Here is a 22,123-nt window from a genome sequence, read left to right as displayed (position 1 = left end):
CCTCGAGATTCGTCGTTTTCTTGCCTTAACTAATAAGTATAGATGATTTATTAATGATTTCTCGGCTTTAACCGCCCCAATATCCGACTTGACCAAACGGACGAAGCGAAGAAGCCATTTGAGAGGGTGAAAATATGCCTTACCTCCGCCCCAGTTCTGGTGCCTCCCGACTTCGATAAGCCTTTTGTAATAAAGTGCGACCATTGGCATTGGCGGAGTTTCGACACAGGAGGACACTGAAGGTGTGGAGCTGCTGATTGCTTTTTATATAAGTAAGCTCAACCGAGCGCAGAGAAATTACTCCATAACGGAGCTAGAATGTTTGGCGGGGTTGAAGTGTATTGAGCATTTTCGCGAATATGTGGAGGGTCTGCCTTTAGAAATTGGAACCAACCACGCGAGCCTGAGCGATCTGATGGAAGACCGACTCGATGGTCTCTAAAGTTACAACGTTTTGAATTAACATTACGCATCTCTTATTGACGGTTTCTGAATACCGTTCCTAACGTATTATTTCGATTTTCTATGGAGTCAATAATAGTGGAAATGATAGAGCAAGATATAGACTTGCCTCTGATGCGTTTAAGTCGGACAAATATGTACAACTTAGAAGACGAATACAAGATAATGATTCTCTACCGGACCTTCAAGTTATTGGCAATTATTGGGTTGCCCGAAAAGTAATTGCGGATTTTTCATATAGTCGGCGTTGACAAATTTTTTCACAGCTTGTGACTCTGTAATTGCATTCTTTCTTCTGTCAGTTATCAGCTGTTACTTTTAGCTTGCTTTGGAAAAAAAGTGTAAAAAAAAGTATATTTGATTAAAGTTCATTCTAAGTTTTAAAGTTAAAGTTAAAAAATCCGCAATTACTTTTTGGGCAACCCAATATATATACAAGCGCACCAAGTTTTCTGATTCAGATGAATGCAACTAGGCTCTTCAATAGCAATTGTGGGTACCTTCGGAGTTGACCCAATAAGTTATTCGACGAGCCGTCTTGGAGGGATCAGCAAGACTTTGGAGTAAATCCGACGCAACTCCTTATGTCCTAGAATATCTTTGCGACCTTTCCAAAGAATTTATTTGGGCCCTACCCTAGGTCTAAGAATGGATTTGTTGGAATTTTTGTGGTACTCGATTACTTCACAAAGTTTCCATTCTTGAAGTGTGTAAGGAAATTTACTACGTTGAAGATATACGATTTTTTAGAGTAAAAGATTTTTCACTTATTTGGAGTACTGGAATTTGTGGTTCCAGTGGTGGGTTGTATAGACGTTCTCGATCGAACGGTCATACATGGTTTGTTGTTTGTTGAAATTGGAGTTTCATTCAGTTTTAAGGAAGGGGAGCAAACCCCATAAGGAAGGAGAGCAAACTGGGTGAAGAAAAATTTGAACCGCTGCTTAAGTTCAATGATGATAGTTGTGTCTTCGTGGAAACAAGTCGAAGGAAGCATATCACCAATGTACTAGAAATAAAAAACATGGTTGCTGTCTGTTGTGCGAATTATTTCTAATAGTTGTTTTTGTACCGGCTGCTAATGAAGAAGGATATTGGTCTTATTTCTGCCACTCCTAGTGAAGATTTGAGTGTTTCATATTTTTTTTTTTGCGAAAAAATTTTTACTTTGTGTATCGAGAAGGTGAATATAATGAAAATTTTTCAACGTAGTTCTCTTATTATATTATGAATTTCTAATCGAATAGAACTTGTTCACGATAGAGTATCGTTTTTCCATTGTGATGTGGATGGAGAGGCGATAACATCCCCCACCCCACAACCATTGCTGTGGTACCTTCCCATTCCTGAATACATATCGAGCACATATTTTGAGCAATCTTGGTGAATTTTTTAATTCCACTGTACTTTGGTTTGCTTAATGGAGAAGTACATGCATAATAATCAACTTGGAGCAAATTATTTAAAGTTTCAATTTTATATAAAAATGAAAACCATGAGACACAAAGAAATAGTAAAAAGTAAAAGCGTGCTAAGTTCGGCCGGGCCGAATTATATATACCCTCCACCATGGATCGCATTTGTCGAGTTATTTTCCCGGCATCTCTTCTTAAGCAAAAAGGATATAAGAAAGATTTGCACTGCTATTAGACTGATATCAAGATATGGTCCGGTTTGGACCACAATTAAATTATATGTTGGAGAGCTGTGTAAAATGTCAGCCAATTCGAATAAGAATTACGCCATTTGGGGGCTTAAGAAGTAAAATAGAGAGATCGATTTATATGGGAGCTGTATCGGGCTATAGACCGATTCAGACCATAATAAACACGTATGTTGATGGTCATCAGAGAATCCGTCGTACAAAATTTCAGGCAACCTGTAGTGGCTCAAGAAGTCAAGTCCCCAGATCTGTTTATATGACAGCTATATCAGGTTATGAACCGATTTGAACCATACTTGGCACAGTTGTTGGATATAAAACCAAAACACGTCGTGCAAAATTTTATTCCAAACGAATAAGAATTGCGCACTCTAGGGGCTCAAGAAGTCAAGACCCAAGATCGGTTTATATGACAGCTATATCAGGTTATGTACCGATTCGAACCATACTTGGCACACTTGTTGGATATCATAACAAAACACGTCGTGCAAAATTTTATTCCAATCGGATAAGAATTGCGTACTCTAGAGACTGAAGAAGTCAAGACCCAAGATCGGTTTATATGGCAGCTATATCAAAACATGAACCGATATGGCGCATTTACAGTATAAAACCGACATACACTAATAAGAAGTATTTGTGCTAAATTTCAAGCGGCTAGCTTTACTCCTTCGGAAGTTAGCGTGCTTTCGACAGACGGACGGACGGACATGGCTAGATCGACATAAAATGTCGCGACGATCAAGAATATGTATACTTTATGGGGTCTCAGTCGAATATTTCGAGTAGTTACAAACAGAATGACGAAATTGGTATACCCCCCATCCTATGGTGGAGCGTATAAAAACGGACCCCCCCCAACGTTGACGACCACGCAAACGAAAAAAAGACCATGATTTGCGGATCTGCACTTGGAATGTCCGCACTCTTTATAGGGAAGGTGCAGTATACGCCTTATTTGTGCCCATGCCCCAACGGAAGACAAAGACGAGCAGTCCAAGGATATTTTCTACGAGCGCCTAGAGAGAGAATATGACCGTTGCCCCGCCCATGATATTAAAATCGTTCTGGGAGATTTTAATGCGAAAATAGGGAAGGAAGACATATTTGGTCCAACAGTCGGAAAGTTTAGCCTCCACGAGATAACGTCCAGTAGTGGGTTGAGGTTTATAGATTTCGCCGCGGCAAAAAACAAGGTAGTTAGTAGCACCAGATTTCAACATAAAAATATTCACAAAGCCACATGGCTGTCACCCAATCAAAACACGAGAAACCAAATTGATCACGCTGTGATAGATGAAAGGCATTCATCCAGCGTGTTAGATGTACGATCGATCCAAGGAGCGAATATAGATTCGAATCATTACCTTGTTGCAGCAAAGGTTAGCACCCGTTTGAATATGGCGAGGAAAGTACGATCTGACACAGCACGGAAGCTGGACATTGAAAAGCTGCAAACACAACAAATTGGAGCGGCAGACTCGACTGACCCAACTGCTCGATGAATGCACCTTTGTTCCGATGATATAATGGTGCAGTGGCAAACTATTGCCCACTCCATGGAAAATGCCGCGAAATCCGTACTTGGGTACCGGAAGCCTTGGAGAAGGTGTGACCAAGAGTGTCGAGATGCTACTGAAGCCAAGAATGCGGCATATAGAGCAACCCTGCAATCAGTAGCAACGCGACAGATGAAGGAGAGGTACCGCAGAAAGAAAAAGGAAATGGAAACACGTGAGTGTGAGCGAATTGAGATGTACAGGAGTCAGAATGAAGTCCGGAAATTCTACCAAAGAATTAAACATCAAACCGATGGCTTTGGTGCAGGCACATCCTCCTGCAGAGACAAAGAAAGAAATCTGGTAACTGACACAGATAACATGCTGAGGATATGGAAAGAACATTTTACCCAACTGCTAGTGTCCGATGTTGGCGGCGAAGAGTATACCGCAGATCCAATCCCTGATGATGGTATATTGGGTTGCCTAAAAAGTAATTTCGGATTTTTAAAAGAAAGTAAATGCATTTTTAATAAAACTTAGAATGAACTTTAATCAAATATATAATTGACATTTTGTTCGATAACCTTTTGCCATCTTCCTGGCAAATTTAGTATTCCACGCTCATAGAACTTCTGGCCTTTATCTGCAAAAAACTGAACCAAGTGCGATTTTATAGCCTCATCATTGCCGAAAGTTTTGCCATTTAAGGAGTTCTGCAAAGATCGAAATAAATGGTAGTCTGATGGTGCAAGGTCAGGGCTATATGGTGGATGCATCAAAAGTTCCCAGCCAAGCTCACTCAAAATTTCGCGCACTTTTTTTCTAAAGCAAGCTAAAAGTAACAGCTGATAACTGACAGAAGAAAGAATGCAATTACAGAGTCACAAACCGTTGAAAAAATTTGTCAATGCCGACTATATTACTACTATATTACCCACAATTACTTTTTGGGCAACCCAATAGTATGTTTACCTCCTAGTCAGAATGAGTTCCAAGTAGCAGTGACCCGACTAAAGAACAACAAGGCAGCAGGAGCCGACGCGTTACCCGCTGATCTATTTAAGACCGGAGGCGACACACTGATAAGGGGTATGCATCAGCTTATCTGCGCAATCTGGCTAGAAGAACGCATTCCCGATGATTGGAACCTCAGCATACTATGTCCCGTACACAAGAAAGGAGACAAGACGGAATGACCCAACCACAGAAGAATAAGTCTCCTCCCCATTGCATACAAGATACTCTCGAGCGTACTGTGTGAAAGATTAAAACCTAAAGTCAATGAGATAACTGGGCCATATCAATGCAGCTTTAGACCTGGTAAATTTACCCTGGACCAGAAATTCACACTGTGCCAAATCTTTGGAAAGACCCGATAAGGACAAATCAACACCTACCATCTCTTTGTTGACTACAAAGCCGCCTTCGATACTCCTCTACGTTCAAAGGTATTTCAAGCCATTTCTGAGTTTGGTATCCTTGCAAAATTAATAAGACTCTGCAGAATGACACTTGCTGATACGCGTTCCTCAGTAAGAATAGGAAAGAATCTCTCCGAACCATTTAATACCAAACGAGGTTTCAGACAAGGAGACACCCTATCGTGTGATCTCTTTAATATCCTGCTGGAGAAGATTATACGAGATGCAGATGTGAATAGATATGGCGCACTAATCACAAGAGAACACATGCTACTCGCCTATGCCGACGACATCGATATCATAGGTCGGTCACCGGAAGTAGTAACTGCAGCCTTTCAAAGAATCGAAAGGGAGTCAGTGAAAATGGGTCTGGCAGTAAATGGAGATAAGACGAAATGGATGGTCTCCACTCCCAAAAAGCCTTGCACCACCGAGCAGATAACGAAAATGGAGAAAGTTGAGAACCACAACTTGGAGACAGTCAGTAACTTTATCTACCTCGGCACCGCCGTAACCGAAACGAATGACATCAGTTTTGAGATTAAGCGAAGATGCTACTTTGAACTAAGTACATAAGTAGTTTAGAAACAAAGCCACCTCTCTACAGACGAAGATTACACTATACAAGAAACTGATACTACCCGTGCTGTTATATGGTTCTGAAGCATGGGTACTTGTGAAAGCAGATGAGGCAGTGCTTGGAGTATTTGAGAGAATAGTTAAACTCATCAAAATACAACGGCTGTGTTGGCTAGGTCATGTTGTCTGAATGGATAAAGAAGCTCCAGCAAAGAAGTCTTTTGAAGGCAAACACGTTGGTACACGCAAACCGGGAAGACCAAAAGCCCGATGGAAAGATCAAATTGTGGGAGACACCTCGAAACTTGGTGTCAGAGATTTTAGAATGAGCGCAGAAGATCGAGGCGCTTGGAACGCTATTATATGTTCGGCCAGTAGAATAAATATTCTGTCATAGCCAATTGAAGTTAAGTAAAGTAAGTTTTTGCTGTTATATTGCCTCTGTATATAAATATTAGACTAAGTGAAATATTATAATCATTAAGGACAAATCTATTGACATTTTAAATTTGTTAAAAAAATTTATGAAATTTATTGACATTTTTTGAATTGGTGAGTTTTAGTGCGTAAGAATTTTAATTTTTTGTTTTTTCTATATTCATATTTATCTATATTCATATTTATTCCATGATAATTTATTCATCCGGTCTTTACATTTACATACATTAAAATTCTTATTAATGTGTTGTACATATTTTTATACCCTCCACCATAGGATGAGGGGTATACTTATTTCGTCATTCTGTTTGTAACTACTCGAAATATTCGTCTGTGACCCCATAAAGTATATATATTCTTGATCGTCGCGAAATTTTATGTCGATCTAGCCATGTCCGTCCGTCTGTCCGTCCGTCTGTCTGTCGAAAGCACGCTAACTTCCGAAGGAGTAGAGCTAGCCGCTTGAAATTTTGCACAAATACTTCTTATTAGTGTAGGTCGGTTGGTTATTGTAAATGGGCCATATCGGTCCATGTTTTTATATATAAACTGATCTTGGGTCTTGACTTCTTGAGCCTCTAGAGTGCGCAATTCTTATCCGATTTGAATGAAATTTTGCACGACGTATTTTGTTATGATATCCAACAATTGTGCCAAGTATGGTTCAAATCGGTCCATAACCTGATATAGCTGCCATATAAACCGATCTTGGGTCTTGACTTCTTGAGCCTCTAGAGTGCGCAATTCTTATTCGATTTGAATGAAATTTTGCACGACGTGTTTTGGTATGATATCCAACAATTGTGCAAAGTATGGTATAAATCGGTCCATAACCTGATATAGCTGCCATATAAACCGATCTTGGGTCTTGACTTCTTGAACCTCTAGAGGGCGCAATTCTTATTCGATTTAACTAAAATTTTGCACGTAGTGTTTTGGTATTACTTTCAACAACTATGCTAAGTATGATTCAAATCGGTTCATAATCTGGTATAGCTGTCATATAAACCGATCTTGGATCTTGACTTCTTGAGCCAAGTGATGGCGCAATTCTCATCCGATTTGGCTTAAATTTTGCATGAGGTGTTTTGTTATGACTTCCAATAACTGTGCTAAGTATGGCCTAAATCGATATAGAACCTGATATAGCTGCCATATAAACCGATCTGGGATCTTGACTTCTCGAACCTCTAGAGGGCGCCATTCTCATCCGATTTGGCTGAAATTTTGTACAAGGCCTTCTTTCAATATACGTGTCTAGTATGGTCTGAATCGATCAATAGCTTGATACAGCTCCCATATAAACCTATCTCCCGATTTTGCTTCTTGAGCCCTTACAAGGCGCAATTTTTATCCGAATGAACTGAAATATTACACAATGACTTCTACAATGTCAATCAGCATTCAATTATGGTCCAAATCGGACTATAACTTGATATAGCTCCAATAGGATAACAGTTATTATTATTTGTCTAAAAAGAGATACCGCGTATAGAACTCGACAAATGCGATCAATGGTGGAGGGTATATAAGATTCGGCCCGGCCGAACTTAGCACGCTCTTACTTGTTTTTTTTGTCTATCATAATGGAGTGAGTTAAACTTTAGATCGAAAGAGAACCAAAAGGAGGAATGATGGAGTTCGGGATTCTTAGAACGATAGTTTGGATTTTAGGGACATTGCTAGGAGTGGGCAGAGACACAGATGACTTCGTTGTGTTTAGAATAGAGGTAATGACAACATTTGTATTAGATTCCGTATTTGAAATTCGTCCTTCGGCTACATAAACATTTAGATGGCACGTTCAAATTTCTGGTTACTGGTAGCTTAGGTGATAAATAGGACTAGAACACTGCCGACCGACGAGTCCTAGCCCAATCGAACGTTCCGTCTTATTTATCGTCAACGAAAAAGAGATCCTACCGTTAAAAAATTAGGCTTTTATGAGTTTTAGACCCAAAATCAGCAGATAGGTACATATGATAGCTTTATCTTAATATAATCTGATCTGAACCATCTTTGAGTCGTATGTCGGGAGGCTTAAAATAACTCGCTGTTTCAAATTTAAGCGAAATCGAATAATTAATAACTGCTGTATTAATAGGCTTTAGACCCTTAATCGGCATATTGGTCTATATGGCTAATATGGTCCGATTTGGCTCAATATATCAATTTTTGAAGGTTGTAGCGTGATTGCAATAAACGGACAGACAGACACACGAACATCGTTATCATTTTACGACAATCCGATATATTTGTATATACCTTGTAGGGACGGAAATGCATATTTAGATGTGTTGCAAACGGAATGACTAAATGAATATACAGTCATCGGCATAAGTATTTTCACAATTTAATTTTCGAACAGTTTAGCTTACAGCAAGTTTTTTAAAATAAAACAAGTAAGAGCGTGTTAAGTTCGGCCGGGCCGAATCTTATATACCCTCCACCATTGATCGCATTTGTCGAGTTCTATGCGCGGTATCTCTTTTTAGACAAATAATAATAATTGAATAAGAACTGTTATCCTATTGGAGCTATATCAAGTTATAGTCCGATTTGGACCATAATTGAATGCTGATTGACATTGTAGAAGTCATTGTGTAATATTTCAGTTCGTTCGGATAAAAATTGCGCCTTGTAAGGGCTCAAGAAGCAAAATCGGGAGATAGGTTTATATGAAAGCTGTATCAAGCTATTGATCGATTCAGACCATACTAGACACGTATATTGAAGGTCATGAGAGAAGGCCTTGTACAAAATTTCAGCCAAATCGGTTGAGAATTGCGCCCTCTAGAGGTTCGAGAAGTCAAGATCCCAGATCGGTTTATATGGCAGCTATATCAGGTTATGGACCGATTTATACCATACTTTGCACAATTGTTGGATATCATACCAAAACACGTCGTGCAAAATTTCATTCAAATCGGATAAGAATTGCGCACTCTAGAGGCTCAAGAAGTCAAGACCCAAGATCGGTTTATATGGCAGCTATATCAGGTTATGGACCGATTAGAACCATACTTGGCACAATTGTTGGACATCATAACAAAATACGTCGTGCAAAATTTCATTCAAATCGGATAAGAATTGCGCACTCTAGAGGCTCAAGAAGTCAAGACCGAAGATCAGTTTATATGGCAGCTATATCAAAACATGGACCGATATGGCCCATTTACAATACCAACCAACCTACACTAATAAGAAGTATTTGTGCAAAATTTCAAGCGGCTAGCTCTACTCCTTCGGAAGTTAGCGTGCTTTCGACAGACAGACGGACGGACGGACAGACGGACGGACATGGCTAGATCGACATAAAATTTCGTGACGATCAAGAATATATATACTTTATGGGGTCTCAGACGAATATTTCGAGTAGTTACAAACAGAATGACGAAATTAGTATACCCCCATCCTATGGTGGAGGGTATAATAAAACTGTCCTAATACGACTAATATAATTTATGAATTTTTATTTATTTTTTATGATCAAATTAATAGAAACAAGTAAGAGCGTGCTAAGTTCGGCCGGGCCGAATCTTATATACCCCCCACCATTGATCGCATTTGTCGAGTTCTATGCGCGGTATCTCTTTTTAGACAAATAATAATAATTGAATAAGAACTGTTATCCTATTGGAGCTATATCAAGTTATAGTCCGATTTGGACCATAATTGAATGCTGATTGACATTGTAGAAGTCATTGTGTAATATTTCAGTTCATTCGGATAAAAATTGCGCCTTGTAAGGACTCAAGAAGCAAAATCGGGAGATAGGTTTATATTGGAGCTGTATCAAGCTATTGATCGATTCAGACCACACTAGACACGTATATTGAAGGTCATGAGAGAAGGCGTTGTACAAAATTTCAGCCAAATCGGATGAGAATTGCGCCCTCTAGAGGTTCGAGAAGTCAAGATCCCAGATCGGTTTATATGGCAGCTATATCAGGTTCTATATCGATTTAGGCCATACTTAGCACAGTTATTAGAAGTCATAACAAAACACCTCATGCAAAATTTAAGCCAAATCGGATGAGAATTGCGCCATCACTTGGCTAAAGAAGTCAAGATCCAAGATCGGTTTATATGACAGCTATACCAGATTATGAACCGATTTGAATCATACTTAGCATAGTTGTTGAAAGTAATACCAAAACACTACGTGCAAAATTTTAGTTAAATCGGACGATAATTGCGCCCTCTAGAGGCTCAAGAAGTCAAGACCCAAGATCGGTTTATATGACAGCTATACCAGATTATGAACCGATTTGAACCATACTTGGCAAAATTGTTGGATATCATAACAAAATACGTCGTGCAAAATTTCATTCCAATCGGATAAGATTTGCGCCTTCTAGAGGTTCAAGAAGTCAAGACCCAAGATCGGTTTATATGGCAGCTATATCAGGTTATGGACCGATTAGAACCATACTTGGCACAATTGTTGGATATCATAACAAAACACGTCGTGCAAAATTTCATTCAAATCGAATAAGAATTGCGCACTCTAGAGGCTCAAGAAGTCAAGACCCAAGATCAGTTTATATGGCAGCTATATCAAAACATGGACCGATATGGCCCATTTACAATACCAACCGACCTACACTAATAAGAAGTATTTGTGCAAAATTTCAAGCGGCAAGCTTTACTCCTTTGGAAGTTAGCGTGCTTTCGACAGACAGACGGACGGACGGACCCTTTTTATACCCTGCACCATAGGATGGGGGTATACTAATTTCGTCATTCTGTTTGTAACTACTCGAAATATTCGTCTGAGACCCCATAAAGTATATATATTCTTGATCGTCGCGACATTTTATGTCGATCTAGCCATGTCCATCCGTCCGTCCGTCTGTCTGTCGAAAGCACGCTAACTTTCGAAGTAGTAGAGCTAGCCGCTTGAAATTTTGCACAAATACTTCTTATTAGTGTAGGTCAGTTGGTATTGTAAATAGGCCATATCGGTCCATGTTTTGATAAAGCTGCCATATAAACTGATCTTGGGTCTTGACTTCTTGAGCCAAGTATGGTTCAAATCGGTCCATAACCTGATATAGCTGCCATATAAACCGATCTTGGGTCTTGATTTCTTGAGCCTCTAGAGTGCGCAATTCTTATTCGATTTGAATGAAATTTTGCACGACGTGTTTTGGTATGATATTCAACAATTGTGCAAAGTATGGTATAAATCGATCCATAACCTGATATAGCTGCCATATAAACCGATCTTGGGTCTTGACTTCTTGAACCTCTAGAAGGCGCAAATCTTATCCGATTGGAATGAAATTTTGCACGACGTATTTTGTTATGATATCCAACAATTCTGCTAAGTATGGTTCAAATCGGTTCATAATCTGGTATAGCTGTTATATTAACCGATCTTGGGTCTTGACTTCTTGAGCCTCTAGAGGGCGCAATTATCGTCCGATTTAACTAAAATTTTGCACGTAGTGTTTTGGTATTACTTTCAACAACTATGCTAAGTATGATTCAAATCGGTTCATAATCTGGTATAGCTGTCATATAAACCGATCTTGGATCTTGACTTCTTGAGCCAAGTGATGGCGCAATTCTCATCCGATTTGGCTTAAATTTTGCATGAGGTGTTTTGTTATGACTTCCAATAACTGTGCTAAGTATGGCCTAAATCGATATAAGATTCGGCCCGGCCGAACTTAGCACGCTCTTACTTGTTTTTTATACCCTCCACCATAGGATGGGGGTATACTAATTTCGTCATTCTGTTTGTAACTACTCGAAATATTCGTCTGAGACCCCATAAAGTATATATATTCTTGATCGTCACGAAATTTTATGTCGATCTAGCCATGTCCGTCCGTCTGTCCGTCCGTCTGTCCGTCCGTCCGTCTGTCTGTCGAAAGCACGCTAACTTCCGAAGGAGTAGAGCTAGCCGCTTGAAATTTTGCACAAATACTTCTTATTAGTGTAGGTTGGTTGGTATTGTAAATGGGCCATATCGGTCCATGTTTTGATATAGCTGCCATATAAACTGATCTTCGGTCTTGACTTCTTGAGCCTCTAGAGTGCGCAATTCTTATCCGATTTGAATGAAATTTTGCACGACGTATTTTGTTATGATGTCCAACAATTGTGCCAAGTATGGTTCTAATCGGTCCATAACCTGATATAGCTGCCATATAAACCGATCTTGGGTCTTGACTTCTTGAGCCTCTAGAGTGCGCAATTCTTATCCGATTTGAATGAAATTTTGCACGACGTGTTTTGGTATGATATCCAACAATTGTGCAAAGTATGGTATAAATCGGTCCATAACCTGATATAGCTGCCATATAAACCGATCTGGGATCTTGACTTCTCGAACCTCTAGAGGGCGCAATTCTCATCCGATTTGGCTGAAATTTTGTACAAGGCCTTCTCTCATGACCTTCAATATACGTGTCTAGTATGGTCTGAATCGATCAATAGCTTGATACAGCTTTCATATAAACCTATCTCCCGATTTTGCTTCTTGAGCCCTTACAAGGCGCAATTTTTATCCGAACGAACTGAAATATTACACAATGACTTCTACAATGTCAATCAGCATTCAATTATGGTCCAAATCGGACTATAACTTGATATAGCTCCAATAGGATAACAGTTCTTATTCAATTATTATTATTTGTCTAAAAAGAGATACCGCGCATAGAACTCGACAAATGCGATCAATGGTGGAGGGTATATAAGATTCGGCCCGGCCGAACTTAACACGCTCTTACTTGTTTTTTTTTTGTCTATCATAATGGAGTGAGTTAAACTTTAGATCGAAAGAGAACCAAAAGCAGGAATTATGGAGTTCGGGATTCTTAGAACGATAGTTTGGATTTTAGGGACATTGCTAGGTGTGGGCAGAGACACAAATGACTTCGTTGTGTTTAGAATAGAGGTAATGACAACATTTGTATTAGATTCCATATTTGAAATTCGTCCTTCGGCTACATAAACATTTAGATGGCACGTTCAAATTTCTGGTTACTGGTAGCTTAGGTGATAAATAGGACTAGAACACTGCCGACCGACGAGTCCTAGCCCAATCGAACGTTCCGTCTTATTTATCGTCAACGAAAAAGAGATCCTACCGTTAAAAAATTAGGCTTTTATGGGTTTTAGACCCAAAATCAGCAGATAGGTACATATGATAGCTTTATCTTAATATAATCTGATCTGAACCATCTTTGAGTCGTATGTCGGGAGGCTTAAAATAACTCGCTGTTTCAAATTTAAGCGAAATCGAATAATTAATAACTGCTGTATTAATAGGCTTTAGACCCTTAATCGGCATATTGGTCTATATGGCTAATATGGTCTGATTTGGCTCAATGTATCAATTTTTGAAGGTTGTAGCGTGATAGCAATAAACGGACAGACAGACACACGATCATCGTTATCATTTTACGACAATCCGATATATTTATTTGTATATACCTTGTAGGGACGGAAATGCATATTTAGATGTGTTGCAAACGGAATGACTAAATGAATATACAGTCATCGGCATAAGTATTTTCATAATTTAATTTTCGAACAGTTTAGCTTACAGCAAGTTTTTTAAAATAAAACAAGTAAGAGCGTGCTAAGTTCGGCCGGGCCGAATCTTATATACCCTCCACCATTGATCGCATTTGTCGAGTTCTATGCGCGGTATCTCTTTTTAGACAAATAATAATAATTGAATAAGAACTGTTATCCTATTGGAGCTATATCAAGTTATAGTCCGATTTGGACCATAATTGAATGCTGATTGACATTGTAGAAGTCATTGTGTAATATTTCAGTTCGTTCGGATAAAAATTGCGCCTTATAAGGGCTCAAGAAGCAAATCGGGAGATAGGTTTATATGGGAGCTGTATCAAGCTATTGATCGATTCAGACCATACTAGACACGTATATTAAAGGTCATGAGAGAAGGCCTTGTACAAAATTTCAGCCAAATCGGATGAGAATTGCGCCCTCTAGAGGTTCGAGAAGTCAAGATCCCAGATCGGTTTATATGGCAGCTATATCAGGTTCTATATCGATTTAGGCCATACTTAGCACAGTTATTGGAAGTCATAACAAAACACCTCATGCAAAATTTAAGCCAAATCGGATGAGAATTGCGCCATCACTTGGCTCAAGAAGTCAAGACCCAAGATCGGTTTATATGACAGCTATACCAGATTATGAACCGATTTGAACCATACTTGGCAAAATTGTTGGATATCATAACAAAATACGTCGTGCAAAATTTCATTCCAACCGGATAAGATTTGCGCCTTCTAGAGGTTCAAGAAGTCAAGACCCAAGATCGGTTTATATGGCAGCTATATCAGGTTATGGACCGATTTGAACCATACTTAGCACAATTGTTGGATATCATAACAAAATACGTCGTGCACAATTTCATTCCAATCGGATAAGATTTGCGCCTTCTAGAGGTTCAAGAAGTCAAGACCCAAGATCGGTTTATATGGCAGCTATATCAGGTTATGGACCGATTTATACCATACTTTGCACAATTGTTGGATATCATAGCAAAACACGTCGTGCAAAATTTCATTCAAATCGGATAAGAATTGCGCACTCTACAGGCTCAAGAAGTCAAGACCCAAGATCGGTTTATATGGCAGCTATATCAGGTTATGGACCGATTTGAACCATACTTGGCACAATTGTTGGATATCATATATCAGGACAGAATGACGAAATTAGTATACCCCCCATCCTATGGTGGAGGGTATAAAAAGGGTCCGTCCGTCCGTCTGTCTGTCGAAAGCACGCTAACTTTCGAAGTAGTAGAGCTAGCCGCTTGAAATTTTTCACAAATACTTCTTATTAGTGTAGGTCGGTTGGTATTGTAAATGGGCCATATCGGTCCATGTTTTGAAATAGCTGCCATATAAACTGATCTTGGGTCTTGACTTCTTGAGCCTCTAGAGTGCGCAATTCTTATCCGATTTGAATGAAATTTTGCACGACGTATTTTGTTATGATATCCAACAATTGTGCCAAGTATGGTTCTAATCGGTCCATAACCTGATATAGCTGCCATATAAACCGATCTTGGGTCTTGACTTCTTGAGCCTCTAGAGTGCGCAATTCTTATTCGATTTGAATGAAATTTTGCACGACGTGTTTTGGTATGATATCCAACAATTGTGCAAAGTATGGTATAAATCGGTCCATAACCTGATATAGCTGCCATATAAACCGATCTTGGGTCTTGACTTCTTGAACCTCTAGAAGGCGCAAATCTTATCCGATTGGAATGAAATTTTGCACGACGTATTTTGTTATGATATCCAACAATTTTGCCAAGTATGGTTCAAATCGGTTCATAATCTGGTATAGCTGTTATATAAACCGATCTTGGGTCTTGACTTCTTGAGCCTCTAGAGGGCGCAATTATCGTCCGATTTAACTAAAATTTTGCACGTAGTGTTTTGGTATTACTTTCAACAACTATGCTAAGTATGATTCAAATCGGTTCATAATCTGGTATAGCTGTCATATAAACCGATCTTGGATCTTGACTTCTTGAGCCAAGTGATGGCGCAATTCTCATCCGATTTGGCTTAAATTTTGCATGAGGTGTTTTGTTATGACTTCCAATAACTGTGCTAAGTATGGCCTAAATCGATATAAGATTCGGCCCGGCCGAACTTAGCACGCTCTTGTTTTTTTTTTGTCTATCATAATGGAGTGAGTTAAACTTTAGATCGAAAGAGAACCAAAAGCAGGAATTATGGAGTTCGGGATTCTTAGAACGATAGTTTGGATTTTAGGGACATTGCTAGGAGTGGGCAGAGACACAAATGACTTCGTTGTGTTTAGAATAGAGGTAATGACAACATTTGTATTAGATTCCATATTTGAAATTCGTCCTTCGGCTACATAAACATTTAGATGGCACGTTCAAATTTCTGGTTACTGGTAGCTTAGGTGATAAATAGGACTAGAACACTGCCGACCGACGAGTCCTAGCCCAATCGAACGTTCCGTCTTATTTATCGTCAACGAAAAAGAGATCCTACCGTTAAAAAATTAGGCTTTTATGGGTTTTAGACCCAAAATCAGCAGATAGGTACATATGATAGCTTTATCTTAATATAATCTGATCTGAACCATCTTTGAGTCGTATGTCGGGAGGCTTAAAATAACTCGCTGTTTCAAATTTAAGCGAAATCGAATAATTAATAACTGCTGTATTAATAGGCTTTAGACCCTTAATCGGCATATTGGTCTATATGGCTAATATGGTCCGATTTGGCTCAATATATCAATTTTTGAAGGTTGTAGTGTGATTGCAATAAACGGACAGACAGACACACGAACATCGTTATCATTTTACGACAATCCGATATATTTGTATATACCTTGTAGGGTCGGAAATGCATATTTAGATGTGTTGCAAACGGAATGACTAAGTGAATATACAGTCATCGGCATAAGTATTTTCATAATTTAATTTTCGAACAGTTTAGCTTACAGCAAATTTAAAAAAAAAAAAAATAAAACTGTCCTAATACGACTAAAATAATTTATGAATTTTTATTTATTTTTTATGATCAAATTAATAGAAAAAATAGCTTAGAAGAATTGGCGTATCCTTTGGCTATTATTTGGAGTGGATTTTAATATAAAATAAAATTAAATACGATAATTTATCTTAAAGCTTCAATTTCCGCCATTGTATCTTCTTAAGCGCTTGTCACTAAATAACAGCGTTTATGCTTGAATTAGACGTGTAAATTCTGGTGACAGATTTATTGGTGAGTCATTTATTTTACGGCTAGGCAATGATCTTTGCCATAAAGGACCAATTTTTTACTTAATTTTATTTATTCTTATAATAAAATTAAATGTCACAATACTTTACCACCCAACATTTTGATACTTGGCTTAATATTTTATTCGAAAATAAAGTTTGAATATAAATAAGTATGAAGTTTTAAATTAGGCCTTTTATGACTTCTTTTAGTCTTATTAGGAAATTTTAATTTTATTAAAAACAAAATCTACGATTAACTATTCGAAAATTAGTTTTTCAAAATACTTTTGCCGATGACTGTACTCCCTATCCTATGGTGGAGGGAATACAAATTTTCAGTGGTGGTTATCCCCTCCTGATGCAGGCAACAGTTTTCAGGTACCATTCCACTTTCGTATGTCAACCATGTAAAAACTTCTTAATAAAAAGGTGCCTCGCTACGGCACGCCGTTTTGACTCAACTTTGAAAAGGAGGCTCCTTATCATTGAGCTTAATCATGAAACGGACAGCACTCATTGATATGTGGAAAGTTTGCCCCTGTTCCTTAGTGAAATGTTCATGTGCAAATTTGCATTGGCAACTTTTATATTAGCTTTATAAAAAAAAAGTTTGTGAACATCCTTTAACACTTTAAGCCGAGCTCGTTTTCCATTAGCTGATGACTTACACTTGTACGCACAGTAATGCAGTTGGTCTAGACACCTTATGCTCATCCACGACTACTTTTTCGTGGCATTCTAAACTGCTTTAAGCAAACACTTCCGGTTTTGTTTTGTTTCATTTTTCAAACGTAATCATAAAACTGGAGCCACCATAGCTCAAAGAATACCAGAAAAATTTCTGCGCCCTGTTGCGCCTTTTTCACTCAGCTTGAACTTGAATCGGACAACACTCATTGATATGTGAGAATTTGGACCCCCGTTCCTTAATGAAATGTTAGTGAGAAAATTTGCAAATTAACAATCGTTAAATGCCCTTCTACTGACGGATAAGATAGGTAATAAACGATAATCTAGTTAGACATAAAAAGACAAAAATATCTTTTCTATCCCGTATACTGGAGGTTCCCGCATAATCGAGGTCGACTGTATTATTATTATTAACACAAATCATATGTGATAGTTTTCCCATTTGTTTACTTATATACCCGATGTAAAAACTCTGTAATTGCATTCCCTCTTCTGTCAGTTATCAGCTGTTACTTTTAGCTTGCTTTAGAAAAAAAGTGTAAAAAAAGTATATTTGATTAAAGTTCATTCTAAGTTTTATTAAAAATGCATTTACTTTCTTTTAAAAAATCCGCAATTACTTTTTGGGCAACCCAATACTTGGGAAAGTTTACAAACTTATTGTTATAGTGTAGATTTAGTTTTCCCCAACCATCGACAAATTTAAATCACTCCTTTCAGAATCTGTACCAGCTGAAGACATACCTTTGAATTAGCTATTCTTCTTTGTTATTATCAATTGCTTATTATCTATCCAGTTTAATATGTGGTTTCAACTTTCAATATTGAGGGAAAAGTGGTAAGAAGAATTCGTCCATTGCAATGTTGCCTTACACTGACTAACATCTAAGTGATTAGCCGACAATGGTGATGTCGATTCCTTGCAGCCATTATGGACGTTGGTGCCAATAAGGATGTGCGTGCGGACATCTCTATGTTTCATTAAGTTGGTTTTGTTGGAAAATAATTTTTAATTAAATTTAATGTTTGAAAATATGAATAATTATTAATTGCTCGGCACCACGTAGTAGTCATTTGGCCACTTGTTCTTCATCCCTCTAACCCACTCTTCACACGGACAGAGGCAAGCCATACAAATGTCCGTGCGTCCGCCCGCTCATCCGGAAACTCATACTTCCGAGCACATGTACAGCACACAAAGTTCGTCCTTCCCACATTTATGGCTTGAATTTAAAAAAACTTTTTCGTTTTTTACCAAATTTCATTTTGCCTTTTTTCATGCTCTCTTCTACTGTAGCGAAAGGGGAAGAAGCTAAGGGATGCGTCCTCACTTTTTTCTATTCTCAGTGAAACGACAAAGTAGTTGTGTGAGGAAGTGAAAGCGGAGATGAAATTAGAAGTGGGACTGTTAGTGATGAAGATGCCGGCTCGAATAAAAAATTGCTGTTTTTCTGTTCCCTTCCACGGGGCACAATTAATTGACGATGACTATCGTATGGCGGAAGGAAGAAAGACTTCGATGTTGCTACTGCGTATACGTATTGAAGCGAAGCCAAAGTGCTGTTTGGAATCTCAATTCGGGATGATGGGGCGAAAAGTTTGTTGTAATTTACATAATGAAAGTCTACTTCAAATAATTAATCAGACAAATTGTTGGAAATTAAGAATAAATGTGATTATTATTAAAATTTTTGTTTTGCAAAATGTGGTGCGGTATGGAGCTGCCGTTGTGGGAAGGCGAGCTGACTGCGAAGGAAAGCACACAACCAGGCAAACCCCCACGGCATCTGCTCTTGCACAAAAACGAGTTATTTACTGCGGATTTTTATTCAATTTCATTTAATTGGCCAAATATTAATTAGAATCTAATAAAAAGGCCCCAGCCATAGAGTAATTTGTAATTCATTGAACGCAATCTTTGTTCCAAGGAATGAATAATTCCTGCAAAGATTTTCAACAGACCCCAAGAAGAATTTAGAAAATTTGTATTGATTACTTTTACCAAGATATAATTGGCTTTCTCAAAATTGCAGATATTTAAATCTTTTTTGATTACATCCTCGGCCTGTGGAGGAGGACCGAACACGTCATACAGTACCTTAGCAAATTCAATTAAAGCAGGATAATACAATTACTATTGGACGCGGTGTGAGGAGTTTTCAAATTTATAAGGTTTATTTCTAGAAGCGATTCATTAGATCGCACTAAATTTGGTGAACACCAAGAACGTTCGGATCTGCAACTGCACAATGCACTAAATATCATAAAAGTTTGCTAAACATAAACTGCTAAAAAACAACTAAACCGAGGAACCCAAATTTCTACGACAAATTGTTCTACTTTCACAGCACATATAGTTTCTTGTTTAAACACATAAAATTTTGAAAGCGGAAAATACGAGGTAGCAAATCTTACGGATTTCAAATAGAAATAATAATATCCAACACATCAGGGAGTTAGGATAGGTCGAAAAGAGGGTGCGGATATTAATCCGCCCCATGTCACTACGGACATACACCTAAGCCAGTAATCGGATTGTTGTGAGCTCTAAATGGAAAAAAAGTAACCTCGAAAAAGAAAATCTAAGTTATTAATTCCGAGCTACTTACAAAATCCCTAATTGTTTTCCATGCCACGCCCCTAAGTTGGTCCATGGCTCGTATGGTGTAACCACTTAAGTGCCCGTGGCCTCATCTCACTATCCGGATCACCCCTCAGGATTTTCGCAGTCCTACCGACCGCTTCGCTGTTCTACAGGTCACTGATGGTACATGCGCATTCGCCGCCCACGCGCTTATCTCGGATTGTGGAGACCCGAAAGGCTTCAGGTTAACCAAGTTTATTGGCAGCAGTTCTCTGGCCTTCACTGCCAAATCGACTGCTTTCTGATTTCCCCTTACTCCGCTTGGGCCCAGCACCCAAATGATGCGGATCGTGCCATCCTCAGAGAAGGCGTCAATTTCCTTTTTACATTCCAAGACTGTTCGTGATCTTACAGTCCTGGTTGTTATTGCCCTTATGGTCTGTTTACTGTCCGTAAAGATGTTCATACTTGACGTCCTTGCGTTAACACCACACCACCTCACGTATTTCGTGATCGCCCTGATCTCCATGTGCAGGACCGTATTACGGTCAGGCAGACTAAAACAGATCTCAGTCCCTGGGTTTTCAATGTAGACCCCCAGTCCCACTCTATCCTCTAGCTTTGATCCATTCGTGTAACATGATCTTCCAGATGGCAAAACTAGGGTTCCGCCAATCCAAGAGTGTGCCGCTGTGGTAGCAGTGCCTCTCACTCGACCTCAAGTGTAGTCGCAAGTATCCGATCGGAAACCTCTTCCCTTTTCTATCGTCGCCTCGATTATACCGCTGTGGTATGAGCTGCTAGTATACTCATTCCATTCTCCCATCGCTTCAAGTCTCATAGCCGAACATAATCTGTATGTCTATGGGTCGGATATCTAGATTAGTCTCCATTACCCTAGTGGGCGTGGCATCGCCCCGTGTATGCCAAGACAACATGTTCTCTGAACCTGTTGTATAATCCTAACATTGCACCTTGGATTAACATTGAGACGCCTAGGTCTACCCCAGTCGTGTGCCATCTGCAAGACCCTTTCGGTCCTTCTTCATAGCTAGTTCGGGGGGGTATGGATCCCTTAACATAACATCGTCTGCGTAGCAGACTGATTCAAATCCCTCCTCAGTCAGCATCCGTAATAAGTCATGTATGGTGGTCGCACATAAAAGTGGCGATAAAATGCTCCCCTGTGGTGTGCCTTGAGCCTCTTCCTCTCTTATATTTGTGTCTAACCCCCATCAAGGGTGTGGGCAATGAAATCGCGACGGAATGCATGATGGAAATCTTAAACAAGCAAATCCAAATTTTGTCGTGGAGAAATGGGATGTTTTTCACAGTAAGGAGAAGGAGGAAGGTACTCCCCTTATTTTGGGCATTCATGCAGTTTGCGTGACAAGTTTGGCTAGGACTAAAGGCATGGTGTACTACGGGGCCATGACCGCCTTTTTCAAGAATTTGAAGACTAGGATAGGCAAGTATCCTTATATTGAGCTATCAGGCAGAGCAGTGGAGGAACACTCGATAATGCCTTACGGACAGGGTCCGACGGGACCATCACCGACTCTCTCAATATTGGGAAGACTAGGATAAGCAAAGATCCTAATACTAAAACAGCGGGCAGTGCAGGGAAGAGGGACCCAACACAGCCTAACGAACAGGGACCCGACGGCGGATTCTTCAATGACTTTCTCAAGATTGGGAAAACTAGAGTGGATAAAGATACTAATGCTGAAACATCAAACAGAAATAAAGACATAAAAAAATGTTTTGATAAAATTGTTTATCAAAAATGTTTGTCATATATTGATGAAATATTTTATTTATTTATGTATTTGCCCAATTTATTAATTTTACGCCGCACAGCCCATTTAAAGAGATTATAATAGAACTAGACATTTATGTTAGATATTATAACAATCCTACAGATTAACAAAAATTTTTATCAAAACTTGATATTGATGAAATATTACTACAATTCATTAAAACATTTTTTTAAACTTGCAAAGTGACAAA

This window comes from Stomoxys calcitrans, chromosome 3, assembly GCF_963082655.1.
Source record: "Stomoxys calcitrans chromosome 3, idStoCalc2.1, whole genome shotgun sequence".
Lineage (NCBI taxonomy): Eukaryota > Metazoa > Arthropoda > Insecta > Diptera > Muscidae > Stomoxys > Stomoxys calcitrans.
This window is presented reverse-complemented; position numbering follows the sequence as displayed.